The sequence below is a fragment of the Kogia breviceps genome, chromosome X (assembly GCF_026419965.1).
Source record: "Kogia breviceps isolate mKogBre1 chromosome X, mKogBre1 haplotype 1, whole genome shotgun sequence".
NCBI lineage: Eukaryota > Metazoa > Chordata > Mammalia > Artiodactyla > Physeteridae > Kogia > Kogia breviceps.
Genome location: NC_081330.1, coordinates 112,496,454 through 112,510,013, shown reverse-complemented (window position 1 = coordinate 112,510,013; position 13,560 = coordinate 112,496,454). Strand labels below are relative to the sequence as shown.

At 38.0% G+C, this 13,560-nt stretch overlaps 1 pseudogene; it reads right to left on the bottom strand.

Annotated features, from left to right (window-relative positions):
* Positions 1 to 11,544: 11,544 nt before the first annotated feature.
* On the bottom strand, positions 11,545 to 11,799 carry LOC131748203 (myocilin opposite strand protein-like; annotated as a pseudogene).
* Between the last annotated feature and the right edge of the window lie 1,761 nt (positions 11,800 to 13,560).

Genomic DNA, 13,560 nt, shown 5'->3' with positions numbered 1-13,560 from the left:
TTAAAGAGGGAGCTAATAAAAGACAGGAGCAGGATTCTGGTTTGTCTTCATTTTCTCTAGTTTGTCCTCACAGTTGTCAGTTTGCACAAGTGTCCTTGTGAATTTCAGTTTACCTTTGTTGTCTCTCACTTCAAGTCCATCTTTCCTTCTTGACTGTTGTCCCTGCTGACTTCAGGCACAAATCCAGGTGCAGAAGCATGAGTCTTGTATAGAGTGTTCAACCAGCTTCCACAGTAGCATAATATGTAAGACCAGAATAGATCCCTTATTCTGTTACTCCTCACGGTTTTGTGTGTCTGATCAAGCCTTGACTCATGTGCTATCTGTGGTCACTGGCCTCTAAGGTGGTTCCCATGGCCCCCACCTCCTGATTTTCACCTCTTGTGTCGTTCCCTTCCACATTGTTTCAGGGTTGGTCTGTAACCGAATAAAATGGAAGTGACGTTGTGTGCCTTTTGAATCTACAGGTCCTAGAAGGCCCTGTGGCTGCCTGCTTGCTCCTTCTGTCTCTTTCTCTTTCTGGAATTACTTGCTCTAGAAGGAAGGTAGATGCCATATCATGAGCAATCCTATGGAGACGCTCACATTTTGAGAAACTGAGGCCTCCTGACAACAGCCATGTGAGTGAGCTTGGAAGCAGATCTTCCAGCCCCAGTCAAGGCTTAGGTAACTGAAGCTTTAGTCAACATCTTGATTGCAACTTAGTCAACATCTTGATTGCAACCTGAGCCAGAACCCCACAGCTAACTCACTCCTAAATTCTTGAATTTCAGAAACTGTGACCTAGTAAATGTTTGTTGTTTTAAACCACTAAGTTTGGGGGATGTCTTATGTAGCAATAGATAATAGTTACACTATTGAATTGTAGTTATTGAGATCAAAGTTTAAGTGAAAAATCCAAATATTTCTAAAACCATAGAAATCTTGTCAGGGCTTTTAAACATATTACCTGTTTATTGAAAGAGCTCTCAGAAATATCATGAGATGATATAAAAATAGACTTTCGCTCTAGATGATCATTAAGAAAATTCTTAAGACACTTTAGACACGTAAGACACCATAAGATATGTTTTCTTAGTAAATAAATCATAGTTTTTTGAAAATAATTATTGGGTTGGCCAAAAAGCTTGTAACATCATAAGGAAAAACCCGAATGAACTTTTTGGCCAGCCCAATACTAAATGATAAAGTTTATTTAAAAACAACCATTTAAATTTTTTTATTGACATATGGTTGATTTACAATGTTGTATTAGTTTCTGGTATACAGCAAAGTGATTCAGTTATATATATATATATATATATATATATATATATATATATACATATATCCTTTTTCACATTCTTTTCTGTTATAGGTTATTACAAGATATTGAATATAGTTCCCTGTGCTCTACAGTAGGTCCTTGTTGTTTATCTATTTTATATATAGCAGTGAGTATCTGTTAATCCCAAACTCCTAATTTATCCCTCCCCACCCCTTTCCGCTTTGGTAACCATAAGTTTGTTTTCTATGTCTGTGAGTCTGTTTCTGAATAAAACAGCCATTTAAGTTGCTTAGTAGTAGGAAAAACAAAATAAAATGAAAACATTAAAGAAAAAGAAACCCACCTCTAGGATCAAAATACTTAAGAAAAACAGGCAGGATTTTAGAGCTCTTACTTGGGTTTCATCATATTACATTAAAGTTACTTAAAATTGAGTAAAACACCATAATTAGCACTCTGGTGTCCATTGCCTATATCTCCTTTCAGGCTGTTTTATGCTATTATTAGAACTCAATGCCCAGTGCAACCTTTTTTTCTCTTTTTTTTTAACCCCTCCATGCAAGCATGTGGGATCTTAGTTCCCTGACCAGGGATCAAACCCACGCTCCCTGGTTTGGAAGTGCAGAGTCTTAACCACTGGACCGCCAGGGAAATCCCTGCAACTTCTTCTAATTCTTCAGTTGTGTGGCTGTTTATTTAATGCCACAAGACACACCCCTAACAAAAAACCAGGAAGTAGAAACAAAAAGTTGAATTAGCCTCTTACATCAGTGAAGAAATTTAAATAAAATGAGAATACGCTGCATCAGCTTCATTACCATTCTGTTCATTGACTCCTCTAGTAAATTTTTGGGAAGACATGGTTTATGGGAAGATGACTTTAGATATTTCAAATAAAATAAAGCTGGTCCACGATGCTGCAGAAGGGGACTGCCCTCCTTTGGATACTTACCCTGAGTGCGGGCTTTCCCTAAGTCTGCTGCATTTCTTTCCTACTACCTGTCTATGTTGAGGGTCTAAAGAGTTAGATTATTTACAGTTCATGTCAAAATGAGCAAAAGCTTCAAAAAAATGCAGTCACAGTAATTTTCTCTTTATTTACACTTAAACATATCTTTATTATTTTGCATAATAAAAACACTGGTATTCATTATATGAGGAGATTATAAATGGGAAGATTTAAGAGTCTCTCTCTCCCTTCCTCTTTACTGTGGAATCAATACTTGCAGTCTGGTAAATGTCCTTCACTTATTTCTCCATATTTATACAAACAAATGAATATACACACACATCCAAGCAACACACCATACATATAGGTATCAAATAAGTGTGTGTGTGTGTGTGTGAGATGACTTTACCTCTACATGTATAAATTTGGAGATTCTGTCTTTTCAGCCAGAAAACAGGGATTATTTTGTTTTCATTAACAGCCATAAGCATTTTTGGAAGGATAGGACACTACCTGCTGTCTCTTGTGCTACATGGTGGAACTTGCTGAAAATGAGACAACAATTTCTGATTGCTACATGCCAGACTGCCATGTCAGCTGCTGCTTCTGTTACTGGTTTCCATAGAGTGGTTTTATAGCAGGACTTGAGAAAATTGGTTTTGACATTGGTATCTTATAATGCATAGGAACCTAGTGACAACAGTTTATGGCAGATGCCCACAACTAGTGGAATGGGAGCTCTCAGAAGTCTTTGAAGCCTCAATGGGAAGCTCTCCATGTTGCCTCCTAATTTCACCAATGTCTTCCTCTGTGTTATTTAGGTGCCTTATTCCACTCAGAGGTGTCACCTCCCACAAGTTTTAGGTCTCTCTTTCTAAATTTGTTATCTATTAGTGCATAAAAAATTACCCCAACACTTAGTGTCTTAGAACATTTATGATCTCACAGTTCCTGTGGATCAGGAATCTAGGCACAGCTTAGCCGGATGAATCAGTTCAGGGGTTCTCACAGGCTGCGAAGTGTCAGCTAGGGCTGTAATCATCTCAAGGCTCAAACAGGGAAGGATCTGTTTCCAAGCTTGCTCACAAGGCTGTTGGTCACTGACCTCCCTCAGTTCCTTGCCTGTGGACCTCTCCATCAGGCAGCTCACATCATGGTAGCTGGCTACATCAGAGCAAGAGAGAGTGAAGCAAGACAGAAGCCAGTCTTTTGTAACCTAATCTTGGAAGTGACATCCCATCATTTGTGCCATACTTTATTGTTAGAAACAAGTTGCTAGGTACAGCCTACACAAGGGGAAAGGATTACACAGGGAGTGGATACCAGGAGGCAGGGGCCATTTTAGAAGTCACCTACGGCACCATTTTTTGTGATCTCAAAGATTCTTTACTTCCTGGTGAAATGTTTGCAAGCCATTTGTGATTACAATTTTAAAAAATACTTTTAATTAAAAGAACCTTTATTCCTTCTTCTTTATGCATCTAATTGGATCTAAATCTAAAATCTTGCATTAAATAGAAGTTGGAAATTATTTGGAGCATGGGAAATTTAAATCATTCAACTTGTTAATTTATATTTTTTCAGATTTTTTTCATTTTAATTTTCAAATTTAAAGTCACTGAGTTGATCAAATATCATTTTGTTATCATTTTTAGTGTTTTCATCAGCTGTAGTTACACACTCTTGCATTCCTGGCACCAGTTAATGTGCGTGCTCTCTCTCTCTCTCTCAATTGGTCAATCTCACCATTGGTTTGTAAATTTCTTGAGTCTTTGCTAAGAACCAACTTTTGACTTTGTTCATCTGTTTTATGTGTGCTTTCTCTACCATTACTTATCTTTAAAAATTTCCTTCTTGCACTTTTCTTTGGGTTTGTTTTGTTCTCATTTATTTAACTTCTAAAAATAGACGTTTAGCTCATTAACTTCTAAAAATAGGTGTTTAGCTCATTAACTTTCAGCTTTAAAAAATATTCAGCTTGATGACGTCCCAACCCTGATAAGAACTATGCCCCAGGTCAGTAAATGGAATGTTACTGAGCATATCAGAAATTCCTTTGTATAAACTATACTCCAATATAAAATAAAAATTAAAAGAAAAAGAAATTCCTTTGTGCTTTCTCTGAATCTAAGCTTTTCTCCTCTCAGAAGGTAAGCTTTGCTAGGCCAGATCAGAGCAGCATTTAGTCTAGGGCTAATTTTCCCCACTAATGAAGCAAAATCCTCTGAGTAATCTACCTTTGTCCTATGAACTATGAATTTCCACAGCCTGGCTGGTGGGAACAGGCACTGTGCCTAAGCCTATAAGAGATCTGAGCACTGTTCTCTCTAATCCTTATAGATGGTTTTCTCTGTGGCCTTGGGTAGTTTTCTCACATTTAAGTACTGATCAGTACTCTAAGGAACACTTGAGAGGAACCCTGTACAGATCTCCTGGATTCTCTCTCTATGCAGCCCTTTCCTCTCCATTAGTCTGTCTTACAAACTCCAGCCACCTTGTTCTCCCTGGACTCCTAGCTTCATCTTCACAATTCAGGGAGTCTAACAGGCTCCACTTGGCTTCCCCTCCCTGTACATGGCTTGGACACTTTCTCAAGGCAGTAACCTGGGATAACCATAGAGCTCACCTCATTTGTTTCCCACTTCTCAGGGATCACCGTGCTTTCTTGCCTTGTGTCCAATGCCTTCAAAACCATTATTTTTTGTTTGTTTGGTTTTGGATTTTGAGTTTTTTCTTGTAAAAGACTAAATTCAGATTGTGACTCCATCTTGGACAGAAGTAGAAGTGCCAGAGTATCTAATGAATATTTTAAAGACTGTTAAACCAAGTTTTTCTCTGCCTCAATATTAGAACTAATCCATTGATTGTCATTTCTAGTACACTCCACAACATTGTTATTCATGTAAAGACAATTGCTATTTCATCAAGTGAGCTAAATCTCTACCATCTTATAACTCAAGGCTAGTTAATCTTTTGAGATGATGCTACCTTTTAAGAACTGATTAATCCTACGGACCATCCCCTGGTAAACAAAATATGTAGTAAAATCTAAACTTTTGTATTAAATATCAAAGAGTTCAAGGATCCCTGGTAGTTTAATAACAACTCCTTAATGGAGAAAAGTTTTGGTGCCATTTAGCAGTTGTGGAGTGCAGTACTACTCCTCTGCTCTCTCACTAGTCTCTGGTCATCTTTTAGTGAATCGGCTAATTTTGTTGATGCAATTAAGGTATGCAATTAATGCCTCTTTCTTAATATGAAAAAACAGTCAAAGATAACAAATATTTGAGGAAAGCTCAAACACAAGAGACAAAAATAAACTGAAAGTAGATAAAAATGATGTTGTAGGAAACAAGAGCATGCAGGCAAGATAAGAAACTTCAAAAATAGAGTTAATATATTCAGAGGGAGGTGATTATTTTGTAATATATAGAATTATCAAGTAAATCAACTACACCTCAATTTAAAAATATCAAATCACTATGTTGTGCACGAAGAACTAACATAGTGATGTAGCTCAATTATACTTCAAAAATAAATGAACAAACTCATAGAAAAAGAGATTAGAGTTGTGGTTATCAGAGGAGGGGTAGGGAGAGGGAGAATTGGATGAAGGCAGTTAAAAGGTACAAACTTCCAGTTAAGATAAATAAGATTAGGGATGTAGTGTACAACATGATTAATATAATTAACACTGCTGCATGTTATATATAAAAGTTAAGAGAGTAAATCCTAAGAGCTCTCATCACAAGGAAAAAATTTTTTTCTTTTTCTTTTATTTTGTATCTATATGAGATGATAGATCTCCACTAAACTTACTGTGATAATCATTTTATGATGGATGTAAGTCAAATCATTACGCTGTACACCTCAAATGTATACAGGGTTGTGTGTCATATCTCAACAAAACTGGACAAGAAAAAATTTTAAAAATATATATATTATATATATTCGGAGAACTAAGGGAAAATATTGATTAAATAACACTCATTGGAGATACTGTGTATTGTATAAGGGACTGGAAAAGAACACATATGAAGAAGCATATGAAGAAAAAAGTTGTCTTAGATATTAAAAATATCAGCACCAAAATAGAAATTCAATAAAATGAAGTCAGTAAACTCTCCCCTAAGTAGGAAAAAAGTCAAAGAGCTGGAAAGTTGGAGAGAACAGGTAAGAATATCAAAGGATCAAACTAGACTGGTCATATCTGATTTGTAAAAGTTACAGAAAGAAAGTGCAGAGGAGAAAACCACCAGCAAATATAAGAAAAAAATGGCAGGGCTTCCCTGGTGGCGCAGTGGTTGAGAGTCCGCCTGCCGATGCAGGGGTCACGGGTTCGTGCCCTGGTCCGGGAGGATCCCACATGCCGCGAAGCGGCTGAGCCCGTGAGCCATGGCCGCTGGGCCTGCGCGTCCGGAGCCTGTGCTCCGCAACGGGAGAGGCCACAGCAGTGAGAGGCCCGCATACCACAAAAAAAAAAAAAAAAAAAAAAATGGCAGAGACAAATATCATATTTCTCAGAAATTAGAGGCATAAATATCAATATTAATGGACCCATTGAGTCCAGAAGAGAGAATACTAAAGGTCACACTAGTACTACCATTACAAAATAATTTAATGCAAAGGATAAACGAAAAACCATAAAAGCTTTCGGGAAGAAAAACAAAACAAAAATAAGCAGAGGGCAACAACACAGAACTGGTTGCTTACAAGTGTTAGAGATTATCATGACACAGAAATTCCCAACACTAACATCTGGAAGCTAGAGGACAACTTCGGGCATGACTTCAAAATTCTGAAAAAAATTGATATCCAAGCTAAAATGTTATAATGATTTAAACTGGCAAAGAAATGTGTTAGAAAAATAAAGACATTTTCCCGCTTCTAGAAACAAATTACTCTCAAAAAAATGTACCACCTATAGGAACTCTCAGGAAAATACTGGGGGATATAATCTACTAAAGGAAGACAACACACCAAGAAAGAGGGAAAAAACAAGTTCCAGAAGGCAGGAAACAAGAGATCTAACTCAGATGGAGAGCAAAGAGAAGTTCTAGAATGAAGGCAAAGGGAAATCTCAAAATGATTGTTGTGCAGTATACTAGTCAAGATCAAAGTGGGTGGGGGTCACCAATAAAGAAAAATCCAAAAAGAAAATAGAAATGTTGCATTAAACTGTGTAAACAATATTGCTGAAATACATTTTATGGAGCTTGTAGAACATTTGGGAAGAATTAACAATAGGTACATAGAAAAACAAAGCAAATAAAAATGAAAATACTTTTTCTTCAGGAAAATCAAGTTTTACAAGCAAGGATCTATTATCATTAACCACTATTTGTCTTAGTATTGGAAAACCTTTGTAATGTCAAAATAATATGAATATTGAGTTACCCATGAATTGTGATATGATTATTTGGAAACATGAAGGGAAGAAAATTGGAGGGAGGTAGAATGGTATAAAATATTAAATTCTCAATTCCAAGAATAGGAAAGCAAGACACAAGTTATTAAACTGATAAATCAAGATAAATCACAATACGCATATTATCGAGAAAGATGGTGGTAAATAGATGAAGAGAATGCTAAGAATTGGAAAGGATTGCCCCTAGAGGCATGAAGTGTGAGGACAGGAAGAAGGTAGAACAAGCAGCTGCTCCTTGAACTATGTGCATACAATACATTTATAAAATAATAATTATCAAAGAAAAAAATAAGATGGAGGGGATATTGATACCCCATCCCATGTTCCCTTGACCCACACATGAGTCCACTGGCAGCTGTGGTGTATGATTCCCACACGCTCTGACAGCTCCCTACCTCAAGGGCTTGAATGTCCCTTCTTCTCTAAGGGCTTTCTTGGTGGCAGGAGATAATGCTTTCTGCAAACAAGAGCAATGGGCAAGTGTGGAGTCCCTAATACGTCTGGTCCCAGCCCTCAAACAACGGGTACCATTGTACATGGTTAAATGTTCCAGCCTTTTATCACCTAGAGAGAGGTGATTCTGAGGCATGTTTCTTGTGGTTTCTAAAGTGGTCCTTAGCAAATTGAGCCCTGATTGCCCACAGCAATTACCTACCCATTAACATATTCTGGGGTTTTTCTCACTTTCCTCCCTTTCTTACTTATGCTTCCTCAGATCACCTCCCAACATGCACCCAAGGCCTTTCCTTGATACCTAATTTTGGGGGAACCCAAACTAAAACAGATGACTAAGAGATGTTTGTCAATAATACCTATTTATATGCCTCTCTTTTTTTTTGTTATTATTTATTTTAATCTTGCTACTGCCTTGTAGCAATTAAAGAACTCTACTTCTGTAACTAACCATTAGAAAACTAAGGTCACTACAACTGTACATATCATAAAGAAATTTATGACATGTAATCAAGAATTCCCAACCAGAATTCAAAGTTGAGCTTCAACATATATGGCGAATATTTTGTCACCCACTCTACTTAAACTTTAATGCATCTCCTAACAGCTGAGAGATGCATAATGGTTGTTGCTGTAGGCTATATATATAGCCTACAACAATCTTGAGCATTTACAAAATAGCTTCCTTCCTTCCTTCCTTCCTTCCTTTCTATGCTTATCTGTTTGCAGTGGCTTTAAAATATGTCCACGAATTGAACTTTTCTTTCCTTCTTTCTTTCTTTCTCTCTCTCTCTCTTTCTTTCTCTCTCTCTCTTTCTCTCTTTCTTGTTATGCCGGGTCTTAGTTGCAGCAGGTGGGCTCCTTAGTTGCGGCAGGTGGTCTCCTTAGTTGCAGCTCACTTGCTCCTTTAGTTGCGGCACATGTGCTCCTTTGTTGTGGCTAGTGGGCTCCTTAGTTGCAGCTCCCGAGTTCCTTAGTTGCAGCTCACCGGCTCCTTTAGTTGCGGCATGTGTGCTCCTTAGGTGTGGTGGCATGTAGCATGTGAACTCTTAGTTGTGGCATGCATATGGGATCTAGTTCCCTGACCAAGGATTGAACCCGCATCCCCTGCATTGGGAGGTGAATTCTTAACCACTGAGCAACCAGGGAAGTTCTGAACTTTTCTTATTAACTGGTTGGGTCTGTGTCTTTCCTCCTTGAATGTAGATTGACCTTAGTGATTTGCTTATTATTCAGAAGGAATGATGCCATGTGAATTCTGAGGTTAGATTAGCTGTCACCTGGTTCTCTTTTGCCTGGTTCTCTTGTAATGCTTGTTCTCTGTATGCCCTCTTCTGGGATGCTTCCTTTCAGAAAGTAGCCACCATGCTATGAGAAACCAAAACCATTAAGAAAGACTGTATATAAATGTTTTAGTCAACATCACCAGCTGAGCCCCCAGACTTTTAGTAATACCAGCCTATGTGCCAGACATGCATGTGAAGGAGCTTCCAGATGATTATAGTTCTCAGCCATTAAGTCACCCCTAATCTTTGAGTCTTGCCAGCTGAAGGCCCAGACATCAGGGACCAGAGTCAAACCACCCCTACTCTGCTCTGTTTAAATATCTAATCCACAGAATCTGTGCACATAATAAAATGGTTGCCTTACTCCAGAAAGCTTTAGGATGATTTGTTACACAGCAACAGTAACTGGGAGACGTTAACTTATATTAAATAATCATTGAAAATGCATATTGTGGTGTATGCCATTTAGCTAAGCAAAATTTTAAAGAGAAAGTTCTTTGATCGTTCCTATTGCAGACCACATTGCTAAAGAATTCTGGGTCAGTCCACATCCATTGTCCTTTTGGGGTCAAGAAAATCATGTCTTCTCCTTTAAACAGGGGAACAGAAAACCCCAGAATTAGAGAGGAGAGGGCATAGTGCACGTTGTTATCAAAAATGTCTGAGCTGAGAAAGAGCATGTAATTAGTAATAAGGAAATCTACGCCATATATAACAGAGGAAATAAATGCAGATTTTCCATTTGTGCAGTGTACTGGCTATTTACTGGAGCAACTTGCTGTTATGAAAGAGTCTTTTTTTTAATCACCATGGCATCCAATGTAATGTTCCAAAGGGATTAATTTGCTAGGAAATTAAATGCTTCGCCTAGATACAAGATCTTTTAAAATTATATATGTGCCAAATTGTGCTAAAATAATTGGGTAGCTGAGGACATCTGCTGCAATAAATTCAAATAGTGAATATTCAATTTAAATTAATACCAGACACTAGATCAAAAGGAATCTTTATATTTCTCCTGCTTTGCATAGTGAAGAGCCTGAAAATAGCTCATTTTAACTATTAAAAAAATTACTTGAGAAATAAACTTCAGTAGTCTAATCATGAAGTAATAACACGAAACCTTATTTTATGAAGTAGGGCCACAGTTTATATTAAAAGCACATACAAGGGCTTTGTGGTCAATTCTTAGATTGGGTTATATCATCTTAGAGCAGGCAAGGTCTACATTTTAGGATTTGATCTTACTTTACTCAGTTATATGGGGAATAAACTGTTCCAATTGCTTCTTGTTTGCTTGCTTTATAGCTCTAGAGATACAGCAGATAGATGCCAATACCTCATTGTCTATACCAGGTTAAATACACCTATGCAATCCAGTCATTAGTGCCTACTACTGCATAAAGGATAGTCTATTTGCTTTGAAGAATTTTCTTGATTAAACGTAGTAAAAGCATCAGTTGAAGTCACTGTGTATCATAATTTATAAGGACCAGAAGCTTTCAAGAGCTAATGTGCAATGAACTATTTTTAGAGAAAGCCTATTTTAACTCAGAGAAGTTTACAATCTCATTATCTGATACAGCTCCAGAGTCTTCTTGAGACATCATCAAGTTTGATAGATGCCAGTACCTGTATCTGAAAAGGCATATAAATAACTTCAGTTTTCCCAGAGAAATATCCTTGAAGAGTTTCCCCCCCCTCCCCCAATACCACCACCTTTTTCCTTCCTTAGGAGTTTCAATTGCTGGAGTGCTTAAGAAACAAAGAAGGCATAACTTGATATTAATGGGAAATTCCAGCTCTGGCACTTATTGTACTTGTTAACTGTGTTACCTGGGTAAAGGTAGCTGGCTCTACCAGCTACCTTTTTTTTTTTTTTTTTTAAATTCAAATACAACTGACTACCATAAGTGTTCTACCGTGTGGCATAAATTAAAGACCAAACAGAGACATCAGAGACTTGGCTTGAGAAACCAAAGATTACTCTAAGTGCATTAGTAAGGATAAACAATGCTCAACAGTGGTTGTAGGAGAAGAAAACTAGGAAAGAATAAGAACAAAGATTTTCCCAGAGAGTCTTCAAAGCCAACCCCAGTGACTTCACGGAAACTGTTTTTTGGAGTTTTCTGTCAAAGTCTAGTTCAAAATGACTGATGTTTTAGGTGCTTAAGAAGGAAACTTTGGAGTCTTCAGTTGGAGAAGGAGGTGGGGCTGGGGGTACTTAGGAGCCAGCTGCACTAGGGGAATGAGCTTGTCCCAAATCCATATCTGAGGGTATCTCCCCGGCTTCATCACTTTTCTTGGTAAATCTCTCTTCTCTCATGGTCATGGTGATTCGGTGCCTGGTCACCTCGGAGGCCAGGTCTCTGTAGGGGAGGTTAATGCTGTTGCCCATGGAGCCTTTCTCTGCCATGGCCTTGCACTCAGAGGATTTAGATTCACCGCACCTGTGAATCTTTTGATTCCAGATCAGCTCAGGATATGACCCTTTCCACACCTCAGTTCATGGTCTTTGAAGAGATGCCCTCATTCTGTGCAACCTCTGTTCCCACACATCAGTTACTCCACTGTCTCAGAGAAGGAACTCTAGCTGCTGAACTCTAGCTGCTTCTTCTATTGAGTGTGTGGAGGGGGGGAATAATACCTACTTTACATGACTGCTTGAAAACAAAATGAAATACGTTAGAACAACCACTGTAATTTGACACAGTGTTAAATTAGCTTCTATCCTTTACCAACATCTAACCCAGTGCCCCAAAACCATGATCACATCTGCAAAGCTCTAAACAAGGACTAGATGTGGAGAGCTACATTTGGAGAACAGCATTTTTAGCAGATTTAGGTAGTATTTTGTAACCAACTGGATGAGAAGATGAGAGAGAGAGAGAGAGAGAGAGAGAGAGTGGAATGGAACATGACTAATTGTCCAGCTGTGGGATCTAGAAATGAAATACATTTAGGTGTGGATCTTTAGTATCTCATAATAATCAATACATATTGAGTTTTTAAGGACTCTGTATGTTTTACCTTATTTTATATGAAGTAGGTACAATTATTTCCCTCATTTTACAGAGGCTGTAATGGTTTCTAGTGGCTAGAGACGTTTAGGAGCATGCTCAGAAGATCTTGTAATTAAGGGAGCCAGAATTTGAACCAGGCAATCAGATTCCAGAATCCATACTTTTAACCGCTCCCTAAACTAGATTCTCAGAAGAATCTGGGGTTATGACCAGGGAGGGGAAGGAGAGAAATAGAGGTCGTATCTCATTATAAAATTCTGAGATGAGTTTCAAGAACAAAGGGAACTTCAAAGAGTCATCTGCCATGAGGAGGTCAGTTTGGAAGATCAGAGAAAATGCAGCTCTGGAATTGGCTGTTACACAGTGACATCTAGAGAAGTTTTATTTTAATGGTGCACATACATTGCTTTAGGTGGGCTTACATGTGTTTGGATATGAGGAAGAAGGGATAGTAAATATCAAGTACTTTCTTATGTTTAGTTTTGAAATCGAAGGATTGAGTTATTTGTAGTGAGGTGGATGGACCTAGAGTCTGTCATACAGAGTGAAGTAAGTCAGAAAGAGGAAAACAAATACCGCATGCTAATGCAGATATATGGAATCTAAAAAAAATGGTACTGATGAACCTAGTGGCAGGGCAGGAATGGAGATGCAGACATAGAGAATGGACTTGAGGACACGGTGCGGGTGAGGGGGAAGCTAGGGAGAAGTGAGAGAAGCAACCACACTACCAAATGTAAAATAGATAGCTAGTGGGAAGCAGCTGCATAGCACAGGGAGATCCTCTCGGTGCTTTGCCATGACCTAGAGGGGTGAGATAGGTAGGGTCGGGGGGAAGGCTCAAGAAGGAGGGGATATGGGGATATATGTATATGTATAGCTGATTCACTTTGTTGCACAACAGAAACTAACACAGAACTGTGAAGCAATTATACTACAATGAAGATGTATACGAAAGAAAGAAATAGAAGAAAATAAATTAAATGGTACATAGAAAGGTAGATTCGGATTTTCTTTGAATTACTTAATACCAAAATACTTACTGATCACTTACTATTTTTCTAGCACTATTCTAAGCACTAGGGTTATATTCATGAACACAATAGAAGGATGGGAGATACTTTGAGGTTCTTTGTAGGCCAGGAGAAGAAGAG